This window comes from Amblyraja radiata, chromosome 15 (assembly GCF_010909765.2).
Source record: "Amblyraja radiata isolate CabotCenter1 chromosome 15, sAmbRad1.1.pri, whole genome shotgun sequence".
NCBI lineage: Eukaryota > Metazoa > Chordata > Chondrichthyes > Rajiformes > Rajidae > Amblyraja > Amblyraja radiata.
The window spans coordinates 18,174,684-18,188,926 of NC_045970.1; positions in this window are offsets into that span (position 1 = coordinate 18,174,684).

Genomic DNA, 14,243 nt, shown 5'->3' on the forward strand with positions numbered 1-14,243 from the left:
GGGTGGAGAGGGGTGATAGCGGTATAAAGGGGAGGGTAGTGTCTTGTGTTCTGTGTCTTGTGTCTACTGTTTGTGGGTAAGTGTGTCTGTTTAGTGTTCAGCCATGAGCGAATGGCGGTGCGGGCTCGACGGACCTGGTGGTCTACTCTCGCACCTACTTTCTATGTTTCTATGTTTCTATGTTAGTCATGAGTCAACTGCCAGTCCACCAGCTGTGAGTGAGCTGCCAGCACATCAGGCTTGAGGGACTGAGCTGCCACCCCAAGAACCCATACCAGCACTCCAGAAAGCCCCCCCACTAGCCACCAAGATTGGAATTGGTGGAGAGGTGAAATATTGCGTCGGGGGACCAGCCCTCCCATGTGAACATGGGACCCAACGGGTCCCACTTAGTCTAGTAAATTATAAAATTTGGTTGAATATGTCTGGATATTTGCAGATAGAATTCTGCACAGTGTTGATGAGTTATTGCCTAACTCAAAGTCAATTGGGACTATGGTCCGGTTAAGAACAATGGCCATGTATGCAAGTTAGCATCATGGTATTAATAATCCATGTTTTTCTACCATTAATGATTTATCTGTCTAAGTGTTTCACACACAGATTAGGTTACTGCATGAAACCACAGAGCTTTGAAGTCTTCGCATAGTCACTCGCGTGACTTCGAAATAAAATAGAAAGATTAAATGAGAACTTACCGTTTGAAGTTTGATCTTTATTTTATGAGAAGTTGAAGTGAGGGATTACGTGCCCTCCATTCCCAACCCTACTTCTCATAAAGATCATTCGGTAGTTCTAAGGTTGTTAATCTTTCTATAGCTTAAGTTCAGCAACTAGTCTGTGGTTTCATACAGCTGCTCTGAATATTGACATGCATGCAGCTGGCGGGCTCTTCACGTATTCCCTCACTTCAACTTCTCATAAAATAAAGATCAAACTTCAAACGGTAAGTCCCCTTTTTATCTTTCTATTTTATATTGCATCTCTTTGCTGTAAGTTGTCCACGGGTATCTCCTACATGTCATTGGCTGCAATTATCCTTCATAGATGCAATTTTCTACAATATAAAATAGTATTGAACAAACTTTAGGGCCTGTCTCCTCGCCTTTAAGACCTCCAATAATGCAGTATTTTGTGACATCTTTTGTTGCAATAGTTACTATAAGTTATAGGATCTCATTTACTTTCCCTGTAATAATTCTTAACTTATCAAAACATTCAAAAGTGAATAGTTATCCTTTGCAAGCAAAAGTGTTGCTGCCAGCTATTGGGCTTGACATTAAATAATGCAGTGAGATGTAACAAAGTCTTATAAAATGATTCATCCTTTTTACTTCCTTTTAAGGAGTGAGTGACAACATCTAATTTAGGGTCTGATTAGACATTGTCTCCAAGTAGCCCTTTGTACAATGTGCCGTAGGTTGGTACACATTGAACCAGCTTTTAATTGCAATGCTGCTGGCAACAAGGTGTGCATTATTACTGCATTCTCACATTACACCAATTACACTCCTCTATTTGACAAGGTTACTAGCATCTAATTAGCACTTGTCAACCTAAAGCTGGAAGTTTTCTTCAAGCTATAATGAAATGCAAAGAGCTGTCAGGAAGTTTTAAAATAGCCAACATTTGTGTTGAAGTTAAACCTGCAAAGCTAGATCTTGTCAAGTTCAAACATTAGAGCTATTCTCAGAGGATGTGGACTGGATTAGGAGGTTTGTTATATTAGCTCTTTTAACTTTTAGTTTAGTGTAGAGATACCACATTGGAACAGACCCTTCAGCCCACCATGTCCACATTGACCACCGATCACCCGTTCACAATAGTTATATGTTATCCATGCCATACATGCACATCTTTGGAACATGAGTGAAACTAGAGCACCAGGAAGAAACCCATGTGGTCACAGGGAGAATGTCCACACAGAAAACACCCAGGCCTCTGACACTGTGAGACAGAGGTGCTACCAGTTGCACCATTGTGCTGCCCTGTTGGAATCTAAATACATCTCAAGTTCTGTTGTTAATGACCTTGAATTGTTTATACCTCAGGGTAAAGCAGTCAGGCTGATTCTGAAATATGTCACCCAAAGAATGTTATTAACTTAGTAAGCACAAGATATTACTGACCAATTCATGGAGCCAAAACATCTCTTTCTTTCATTCAGTCAGAGTGACTCAGTCCTAGACTTTGCCAGAAGAACTTTAAGAGCTTTTCCACAACTAACTTGTTGAAAGTGAATATAAAAGTGGAAAGGATGATAAGTCAAAGCAACGGCGAGATGACCACACATCTTTCAACATGTTCTGCTTTCTTGGGTGGCCTTCTGCACAGGCAGTTGACCAGAAGGTCGCAAGTTCATGTTCCTGCCACATCCTCTGTTGGACAAATGCATCAATTTCTATCCTGAGTGCTCAGAATAAAAGAGACATGTCTTCTCAAGAGCATGTGAAAAACAAATGTTATCATTATATTCTGCTTTACCTACTGCTGGACTTCAGCCTTGCTCCTCAGCCGTATAAATGGCAAGATCAGCATCCTTTCAGAGAATAATAGAGCTTAATGCCAAACAGAATGAATAATTGACAGAAGAGACTGACCTGGTAATGCATTTAAGTGTGTATTCTTAATACACTAGCTCATTGATTTGAAGTGCTAAAATGTAACAGCACTTCCTTATTTCATGCATAGTAAAATTGAGTTGCACAGTGTGCTTGAGGAGTCCATGCATGAAGGCTCTCGGTGCATCTGCCAAGTCAGTGAGTATGTGGCGCTCATTTTCTTTTTGGTTGGTGCCCATTCGATTTATAATGGCGAAACGTTCTCAGTCCAGACCACACAAATAGATCTTCAGCGAGTACCGAGGTTCTGGAATTCAAGACGTACATATGCAAAACACCCTTCACATATTGCAAACAAGAAAATCACACCCACAAGCTCACAATAAACATATGGATCCAATGTGCGGTGCTGTTCTTGTTTTCTAGCCCACCAACTTATATCCTTGTTCTGAGGAAAGGTCACCTACACAGATGCTGCCTGACCTGCTAAACATTTCCAGCAGTTTTTATTTTTTTAATCAATGTTACACACAAACATTTTTGAGCCCGCTTGACTAAAGTCAACCTGGCTTGAAAATATTTAGTTCATAAAGGCAACTGTACCGGAGGATAATGCAAGATACAGGAGCCGACCAAATGAAGGTTTCTAAATGACAAATAACCAGTCTTCAGATCTGTAGTATTGTAGCATAGTAGTCTGTGAGGATTGGAAATAATCTTTAAATGTATCTATAGATTCCTTATGAAATCAAAAGAGCACACTTTTTTCATGTCAATATAATGCAGTTGTAAAACATATCTCCAATTTTACGTTTAATAATTCCAACCTTTATTACAGTCTTTGTAAGGAACTCGTCCAATTATCTTTAGTTAAGTAAGCTAGAATTGTTGTTATGTTAGATTTGATATTGCACAAGGAGAAACACTACAATGAAATAATTGTTTTTTGTATTTTTGTATTAAGCAACCATTCATTTAATCTGTATTGCTTATCATTTGTGAACTGCATATATAAAATAGGAGTGAAACTCTTACATTTTAAGAAATTCAATTGCGCACTCCTTTGCATTGTTCCCAGGTATGTATAATGTGTGCTCAGTATACATGGGTGACAAAAGTTTTAATTCCTTGAGGGTAAGGTGCCTGAAAATAACAAACAAATTGTGCTTGAGAAAATGAAATGCTTTCAGTACAAAGCTGGTAATTCACCCATTGTTTACTATAAATGTTGCAAAGAATTCTTGTTCCTATATTCTCTGGGATTCTTGAAAAGCTGTACAGTGATTTGCCAAGGAGAACTGGTTCAACTTGAACATTTTTTTTTATAAGGCAGAAACTAAATGTCTCTCCTACTTGTGATAAATATCTTCTCCAAGAAGTGACTACAACCCATTCTTTTGCTCCTTGCATAAAGTTACAAAACTTCTGGAGGGGAATATTTGATACCTTTTCCAAAATACTTAAAACTAAATTGGACCCAGATATAAAACTGATTATATTAGGTATGTCAGAGGCCTGTTCTATGCTAATGATATTTCAAAGACGTTTCCTCAATTACGGCCTAATAATAGCGAAAAAATTAACACTTAAATTTTGGAAACAGACAACAGTCCCCACAGTGAAGATGTGGATTACAGATATGTCCAAAACACTACACTTGGAAAACATTAGGCTTGTCTTGGTGGAAAAACCAGATCAATTTCTTAAGACATGGATACCCTTTACTGATTTTTTACATAAATAGTATGGTGAAACACAAATTTAAATTTAGCTATGATGGGTGTGTGTGTGTGTGTGTGTGTGTGTGTGTGTGTGTGTGTGTGTGTGTGTGTGTGTGTGTGTGTGTGTGTGTGTGTGTGTGTGTGTGTGTGTGCGCGCGCGCGTGCGTGCGTGCGTGCGTGCGCGTGTGTGTGGGAGGGGGGGGGGGTTCAAGGTATATCTCCATTAAATATAAATTGAAAGGAAAAAAAACTAATGTGGTAATGTAATTCCATCAAATAAGGAAAAAGAAACTTGAGAATACAAAGGTAAGACGAAGCATCTATAGACAAAAGGAACTGCAGATGATGGTTTACCAAAAAAGACACAAAGTGCTGGAGTAACTCAGCGGGTCAAGCAGCATCTCTGAAGTACATGGATAGGCGACATTTCAGGTCGGAACCCTTCCTCAAACCGATTGGAGGGGAGGAGAAAGCTGGGAATGAGAGGTGGAGACGAGACAAAGCCTGGCGAGTGATAGGTGGATACAGGTGGGGTGGGGGGGTGGGGGGGGGGATTGATTGGCAGATGGTTGGACAAATACCAGAGGTGAACAGAACAGAAGTGCAAGTTCACGGTAGAAAAGGTGCGAAATGCAAAGCCAGAGGAAGGGATGGTGTGGAGGGGGCAAGAGAGGAATGGGTGCATTTCCAGGTGGGGCACAGGAAAGAGAGGGGGGAAAAGGGGAAGGGATCTGTTTACCTAAAATTGGATAATTCAATGTTCATACCATTAGAATGCAAGCTACGCAAACGGAATACAAGCTGCTGTTCCTCCAGTTTATGTGTCACCTCACTCTGACAATGGAGGAGGTCCAATACAGAGAGGCCAGAATGGGAATGGGAAGGGGTGTTAAAATGGTTAGCACTGGGAGATCCAGGAGGCCTGAGCACAAATGTTCAGAGAAATAGTCTCCTAATCTATGCTTGGTCTCACTATTGTAAACAAGACCATATTGGGAGCACCGAATGCAGTAGATGGGGTTAGATGTGGTCTCAAATACTCCTGAAAGGACTGCTGAGGTCCCTGGATGGACATGAGGGAGGAGGTATAGGGACAAGTGTTACATCTCCTGCGGTTGCTGGGGAATGTACCTGGGTAGGGGATAGTTTAGGTAGGAAGGCATGAGTGCACCAATGAGCTGCAGAGGGAGCAATTTCTGCAGAATACGGCAAGAGGTGTGGGATGGGAAGATGCGACTGGTGGAAGATGTGTACTTTCCATTCTATGACATCCAAGATGTCCTCTTTCGTTAGTAAACATGGTTTTGCCCCGCTGTCATAGATGGATCGCCCACCTGCGACTCCTCTGTGGCCTACAATTCTGTTCTTGCTCCCCCTGACCCACTGAGTTACTCCAGCAATTTCAGTCTTTTTATGATGGAACTGTTGTACATATTCCATTATTTCACAAGCATGAAATATCTCTTGAGAATATCATATACTCCATACACCAAAATGACTTTAGAGTAGAAAATGTTAACATGTGGACAATGCAAATGTGCACTCTTTCAATCGTTGATAATAATGAACACTTTCAATAGCGATACCTTCATGTTCTGTGATCACAATACTTTATGCAACAAGTGATTAGATATTGAAAAAGAGAATATGTTAATACCTGCAAAATTATGTGTATAACAAAAGTGATAAGGGATAACATTTAAATTAATATGGATCCATAGGGAAAGTTAATAACATGGAAAATTACATATCATAAGAATGTTCAACAAACAAAAGTGATCACTAGGGTAGAGCCTTTGTTTTACTTGGCTGAACCTAACAGTACAGCTTTTATTCTCACTGCTCATTGAAAAACCTCTCATTTAAAATCAAATATATTTTCATTTTACTTTATCTGCTGTCCTCAGCAACGCAAATGAAATTTGAATTCATCAGCCACGATCACACCTCCTTTAAGTACATTGCCGGAATATTTTCAGAATCAAATATCTTGTTGCTGATTCTTGACCACATCCACAGTCAAATCATCTTCCTACTAAAACTGACATTATTTTTTGTGCAAAATTATTTACACTGATTACAATTTGTGTGCGTACACGTTATACAAACCCAGAGAAAATATAAATAATCTCAATTGTCACAGTATGTATGAAACCAAAATAAACTAATTAACAGTTTGGTAGGGCATATTGGATGCAACAAATAGGAGCAAACTGTATTTTGATTTTGACTTTAAAAAGATAATATGGGTCCATTACTGATTTTCTGGAAACTGATGGTCTGGCACCTCCTTTAATCCGGACAAAATTACGAGAGCACGCTTGAAATCACCTCTGGAAGTCCTCCCCAAAATATAGCACCTAGGCTGGGTCAGGCAACTGATCTCAACCTCATCGGGACTTCTGAAGCTTGACTTACGATCTGTGGGTCAAATTTGCCCCCTGCGGCCAGGGTTCTGGAACTCAAGCCTGGCTGGAGCCGCCTGATCCATTCCCATAGCCGACTTCTGAGGCTGACTTTTGTGGTATCCCGGCCCCCAGCGTCCTAGGAAGACCATTTGGTTACCGTCGGACTCCTCTCGGAGGCCCACGTGGGATGGAAGGGGTGACGGGTGCGGCCGCCATAGCGTATTTTCGGCAGATCTCGGGTTGGCCCGGTAATCCTGCCGGGAAAGTGGCTCGTCAGCCGATCTGACCCACTTCGGGACTTCCAAGAGCAACTCTCTGAGAGCAGCCTGTGCAAGAAATGCAAGTTTTGCTGTAAATTTAATTTACATTTAACATTTGTTTCATTTAAGGTTCTAACAGTCCACGGTGCTTTAGAGACACGGGAGGGGTGTAATTAGTGGGTCAGAGGTGTAATGTTGTCTCATTATTACATGCCCTCTGTTGGTCTGGCAAAACAGATAATCCAGCAAGGCTCTGGAACCAATGGTGCTGGAAAATCAGTGGTGGACCTGTACTTTGTGGGAAAATATCAATACTACGAGTTGTGGATCACTAAAACAACCATAGAAGAATAATGGAAATGCATAGGCGGTAAATACTAGCACTTGTATAGTGAATGCCTTTTATTCCTTTAAGTCCTAATCGCATTGTACACAGTTGAGACACAAGCCTCAACATTTATTTGGCAGGTCTAATGTATTCAGTAAATCTCATTATTTGCCACTGGGGCTAATGGAAGGTTACATTTTGACTATTTTTGAAGTCTGTCTGATCTCTCCTGTAATTGTGTTTTCTCCCAGAGTCTGCTTAATTAAAGTCTTTGTTCCTTTTAATTCCATTTCATTGAGGTTAGAGGAGTAGCCAGTGGTAATGGGTTCAGCTCCACCCCTTGTAAACACACTTTTGCAAGTAACTAGTTGGATGCAGGTAAAAACTTCTATATCAAACTCCCGTTGTAAATCTTAAACTTGGTTGATATGTTTAACAGATATAATAGGTCTATAAAATGCCAATGAGGTATATTTCAACTTTGCTTTACAGAAGTTAACACTTCATTTTGCCTGTAACTTCAGTTCTTAGAGCACTTCAACCAAAAATAAAGATTATTTCAGATTTACTCTGGGATTGTGACTGCTGGAAGCCGCAGTGAAAACCATTAGCTACTGACAAAAGTGGCTGAAATAATGTGTAGTAAGTGTAGCCATTGACATCACCAAGGTAAACAATACTTGACCAGTCTGATAAACTGTAAGGCAATGTTTTTCTAGCACATTGTAATTACTGATTTTATATTGCAGTGGATGTTAAAACAATTAAGTAAAATTAAAAAGAACGTGCTGAAGTTACTCAACGCTGATTTACTCCTGTACTTTGTGTGTTTTTTTTTGTAAACCGGCACCTGCAGTTCCTCATATCCAATGGAAAAAATAAGTTTATTAGTTATAAAAATAAATTTGCATATCCACAGCCAAGATTCATTGGGTGCAGTATTCCACTATTAAAAAACTGTTTCATGTATGGTGGTTTAAATGGTGGTGATAGAAAAGGTCGGTACCTGAAGCCCTCTGGATTATCTCCTACCATTTAGAAGGTGTTGTAATGCCATGACTTTAGCCAGCTGGGTTTACTTGCCTTTAGTTGTACAAGACTTTGGTGAGGCCTCACTTATATTATGATTGAGAACATTTTGATGCCTCAGATTAAATTCGAGCAGCCACAGGTTTAACTGAATATGTCTTGCATCCTGTGGAAAGCAAATAGCTTGGCAAATAACTTTCCACTTTGTCACAATGATGCTGTTGCTAGGGCTATACTGCACCAGCATACCCAGAGACACTGGCAGTCTGGAGTCCATGGCTTCAATATTCCAGCTGGCATATTGTCATTGCTCTGACTGCATTGAGACTTCTACTAATGTAATGTTTTTTTAAAATTTCAAAATAGACTTTATTCAGGTAATAAATATGTAAAATACATGAACCGTGCAAAAAATTCATCCAACATTTTCGGAGGCTATACAAAATATTCAATAGTCTTCATACATTGCTCAAATTTCACAAATTTATCCCCCACTCATGTAGCCCACTGGCATGGAATCCCTTCCCTTATTTTGAGGGGCGTCTCCACCACACCCTGACCCCCATGTCCAGCGGCGGAAGGAACCTAGACTGTGTTCCTCCCGCACCGAGCCTTGGCGTTGGCTGCTCCGAGCTTCAGTGCGTCCCTCAGCATGTACTCCTGCAGTCTGCAGCGGGCCAGTCGGCAACATTCCCCGACGGACATCTCGCTCCGCTGGGTGGGGAACAAAGCTCGGGCAAACCAAAGAGCGTCTTTTGGTTGTGGAAGTTGATGACCTTCCAGCAGCACTCGATGTCAGTCTCTGAATGCGTCCCTGGGAACAGTCCGTAAATCACAGAGTCCTCTGTGATGGAGCTGTTCTGAATAAACCGTGACAGGGACCCTTGCAGACCTCTCCAGACTCTAATGTGATGCGGATAAACCAAACTGACTGAAGAGTGGCTTATGTAGTCCTGATATCAGGAGAGAGCCCATGTGGATCGTGCTTGAACACCTTTGGCTGAAGGTGCGTTCAGGTGCGCATTGGTAAAGTAATACAAATTTCAGTGGACTAATCTGCCATCACTAGAACATCTCCTAAGCATCAGTTTCCAGTATGGTATTTATGCACCAGGTAGGATTGTGTTTTAAAAGGTAACCTGCATGATTGGTCCCTTAGATGACTCCAAAGATTATTTTTTTTCACTATCACTGCTTTGCAGCCATAAGTTGCAGCATCCGAAAAATTCAATGCTGTTTCCCTCAATCTTAATACCAATAGCAACTCCCACTTCAGAAACATCTACCACCAAGAACAGCGGCATAAAGGTTCCTCTCCCAGTCACACACACCGTCATTCTGGAAATACAGTGCCATTCCTCCTTCATTATTGTGTCGACATTTTGAAACACGCTCCTTAATATCGTTATGGCAGTATTTTCGCGGTTAGACTAAAGTTATTCAAGAATATACTTCACCACTTCCTGACGGCAATTAGGAATGGGATAAATGTTGGCCTTGCCAAAGATGTCCACCTTTCATAAACCAATAAGTAGAAGATTACCTCTCTGCTGACCTGAATCCAGCTGAGACAGTTAACCTTGGTGATTATGAGGTGGGAGTGCTAAGTCTCACAGACATGTTGACAGGTGCAGGTAATGCAACCCCCTTGTCTGCTGATCTCCTTGATATGCCTCAGAAATTGCTGATAGATTGCTGCCCTTCAATCTTAACAGGATATAAATGGAGCAATGAAATTTTCCCCAATCAGAACTAGAATTAAATCATTCCTGATATGTGCCCGTCACATACCTTAAACAAAAGCACTTACATATAACCCCACACAGAGACTAAATGTGAGATAAAGGGCTGGTGAAGTTGAACAAGAATGGGAAAGAAAACATTTTAAGTCCTGCAACAATTTTGCCTGTGGCTGTTTTCAATTGGCTCTCATCTCCTACGAGCTTTTTGAGATGCTCGTGAATACCTGTGAAGGCTAAAAGAGTATGCGGTACCAGTTCCCATGGTTTCAATTTCTATTTCTACTTACACTGGATGATTTGAAGAGTTAGGAATGGGCTTTGGCTTTTAGAGAATAGTTTATTTATAAACAGCTCTCCTTTTCCAGGTTCCTCCACTAGAGTATTCTGAAGTCGTTAAGATTCCTCCATCAATTAGGTCCCAGTAATTGTTACTGGAGTCTGTATTTACAGTACATCCACTTCATTTATATCACCTTATGAGACAGCTCTTAAAGTGTAAACAAATTTAGATCACATGAAAGGTCACAATTAATGAGTTGTTCATCCAGAATAATATATCGCTCAAGTTAGGTGTGAAAAACATTAAATAGAATACATTCATCTGTCTAAGGCATGGAATAGGGGGAATCGTACAGATCATGCAGATTTTATCCACATAGCCAGCCATGGTTCAGATTACTTCATTGGGGATATAGGAGACAACTTAAAGGAATTAGAGGAGCAAATGGGGCCCAAGAAATGACCTCGGCAAATAGGATTAAGGGGAATCCTAAAACCTTTTACAGAAGCAAGCAAGTAGCTAAGAAAGGAATAGGTGGCTCAAGGACCAGAGGGGTAATCCATGTGTGGAGCCAAGTGTTGTGAGCAAGGTCCTAAATGAATACTTCTTATCGGAATTCACTGCGGAGAAGGACATGGAGGCTGGAGAATTAAGGGAGAGGTACGCTGACATTCTGGAACAGGTCTGCATCGGGAATGAGGGAATGCCAGAAATGTTAGAACATTTTAGGGTGGATACAGTTCTACAGATTGCAGGGCATATCCCATGATGCTAATGGATGTAAGGGAGGAGATTTCTGGGCGCTGCTAGAGATTTATGCATCTTCTTAAGAAATAGGTCAGGTACCATAAGACTGAAGGCATAGCTAATGCTGTCCCCATGTTCTACAAGGACAGTAGGGATAAGCCAGGGATCTCCAGGCCAGTGAGTTTTGCATCACTAGTTGGGAAGTTGTTGGAAAAGATTCTGAGGGACGGGATTTAAAAGCATACTCCGCTGATTATGAGGAGACAGCGTGGTTTTGTGCGGGAGAGATCATGTCTCATAAATTTGATTGAGGAGGTGACTCAGAAAATTAATGAAGGCGGTGGGGTAGCCAGTTTACATGGACTTGAGTAAGGCTTTAGACTAGATCTCGCATGGTAAGTTAGTGCAGAAGATTACGGCACAAGGGATCAGAGGTACATTGGAAAACTGATCTATAATTGGCAATTACAATGTTTAAAAAACATTTGGACAGATACTTAGATGCGAAATACATAATGAGGGATAAAGGCCTAGTGCACGCAAATGGAATTAGTGTAGATTGGGCATTGTGGTTGGCATGCACATGGTGAGGTCCCATTCCTGTGCTGTACCTTTCCATGATTCAGTCTCAGTTTGGGTGGTAACAGGTCAGCTGCAACTGGGCCAGAGAAAAAAAACACAGAAATCATTCTCCAGCTCTCTGAGGACTGAATGATCAGAATTGACTTTTCTACAACTGAAGGCAATCAGATTTCCCATATTCACCTATGAGATTCACACATCAAGAATAACTCTCCAGCACAGATATGAGAAAAAAAGCTCACACCTATAAAAAATATATTTGGAAGAATTCAACATCTTTAATTGAAGAGGAGTAAAAAGACAGAATATTAAATAATTAAGGAAGGGAGAAGGTGAAATTAGCATTTGATGTATATGAAACATTGTAATGCTCTTCAGTCACAAATAATGGTTTTGTTTCCCCTTTTTATAAATTAGATTTACTCGATAGCTTTTATCATCAGAGGATTTAGTTCAAAGATAGCAAGTTATTTATTGTTATTAAACACAAGGAGAGCTTAATTTATACTGTGAGAAAACTGCTGAGAAATTTGTTCACACTGTCAAAAACACTGCTGTTCTGTCAAAAGTAGGCACAGCACTTTTGTGAACATTTCCAGGTGCCTTGAACTAGTTGCAAAATTAATTTCCCTTCTCAGTGGGATTTTATTTATCCCTTGATTTTTTTAATTCTGTTGAGCGTTCCCAGGTACTATCAACAATGATGCTGCAGACAAAATATATCTTCAGTTAAATTTTCAACTAGACTGGCTCAAAATTGAGAGTCTTATTTTCACAATGAGTAGTCTGACTTTCCTAGCTCTGATTCGTCCAAAACGTGGAAGATTTGTTGTTGAACTTTAGACTTTAGAATATAGAGATATAGCATGGAAACAGGCTCTTTGGCCCACCGAGATCGTGCTGACCAGCAATCACCCAACACACTAGCATTATCGCACACACTAGGGAGAATTTACAATTTACAGAAGCCAATTAACCTACAAGGTTTGTCGTGTTGGAGGAATCCGAAGCAACCCGAGAAAACCCACCCAGTCAAGGAGAGAATGTACAAACTCTGCACAGACAGCACCCATAGTCAGAATATGGGTCTCTGGCACTGTAAAGCAACAATTCTACCACTGCACTACCATGTGATGAATAATTGTTTTTGAGTGAACACAAGAAGGGAAAACAATTTTGTTCTTTCTTCTTATTGAATGAATGAATTTTGATGGTATAATAGTCACATGGGCGATTTTCAGCTCGGGAGTAGTATTTGTACCAAATTAACTATGTTGCTGGCATCAAGAGGATATGACTACTTCCAATAATGTACTAGTTGAGACTACCTATTGTAGTAGGCACCTGAAGGCATTGAAAAGACCACCAATGCTGTTTCCACAAAATCGCCTAAATTCATCAGAAGGATAAACAAACCAATATCAGTATCCATCACCATGCCGACATCCCCAGCATTGAAGACTCAATTACATTCCATTGATTCTTTCAGACAGATCACTTTGCTCACATGTCTGACACCAGACTCCAATGCAGATACTCTAATGCAGCAAGATATTAACAGGTGAACAGAGGACAATAAACATCATGAATGCGTCAGTGCCTCCTTGGAGATATGCAGCATCTCTCCTGACCCCTGGGAGTCACTGGTCCAGAATGGTATTGACAACCTCACAAACATGCATGAGAAGCAGACAGAGTGTGGAAGGAGTGTGTCACTTTGCTAACTACCCACCTGAGGCACCTACTGTCCAATGACCAATGGAAGACCCGGCGTGGAGGGATCATTGTGAATAGGGGGGGGGGGGGAGAACAAAGGGGTAACTGGCGCGGGGGTACTTTGTAACTTTGTAAGCTCCCTCCATGTGGCGACTATTTATATACCTTGGGTATGTAAGCAAAAAATGTCACAGTGACTGTGAAAGTATTCATTCATTCATCTTTGGAACATTCTGTGTTTCCGTACTGGTCTTATTTACCACCTTATACCCATAGAACTGGACAGAAAGTAAGTTCTTGATCTCAAGAAACTGCTGAAAAAGAAAAGATGAGTTGGGGCCAAAGATCATTACATTTTGCATTTGATGTTGTTTGCAATGAGACTATTGACTTGCGTTTAAAGTAAAGGGGATAGATGCCTGCGTGTTTCTTGGGTAATCTTTTGTTTACTTTGTTTTATTGGAAAAGTTGCGCATGTCATTCTATGGTGATACTAGGTAAGGCAAAATGTATCTCCAACCTATTTGTCTCAAGTTATCGATCCCACAGGTTGGAATTATGAAACTTGTTGGTATACTTGATGGTATCGAAAACCACATATCCTTCCATCTATTTTACCTAAAAGGAACTACATTCAATTTTAATGAATGGTCATTTGCCCGAAATATTAACTCTGTGACTCTCTCCACAGATGTTGCTTGATTTCCTGAATACTGACTGCTTACGCTGACTGGTTAGCACACAACAAAAGCTTTTCACTGTATCACCCTACAAGGGACTATAAACTAAACTCAATACTTTCAGCACTCTGCTTTTATTTCAAATTTTGAGCCAGTGCAGTTTTATTTTGTTTTTCAGATTCATTTATA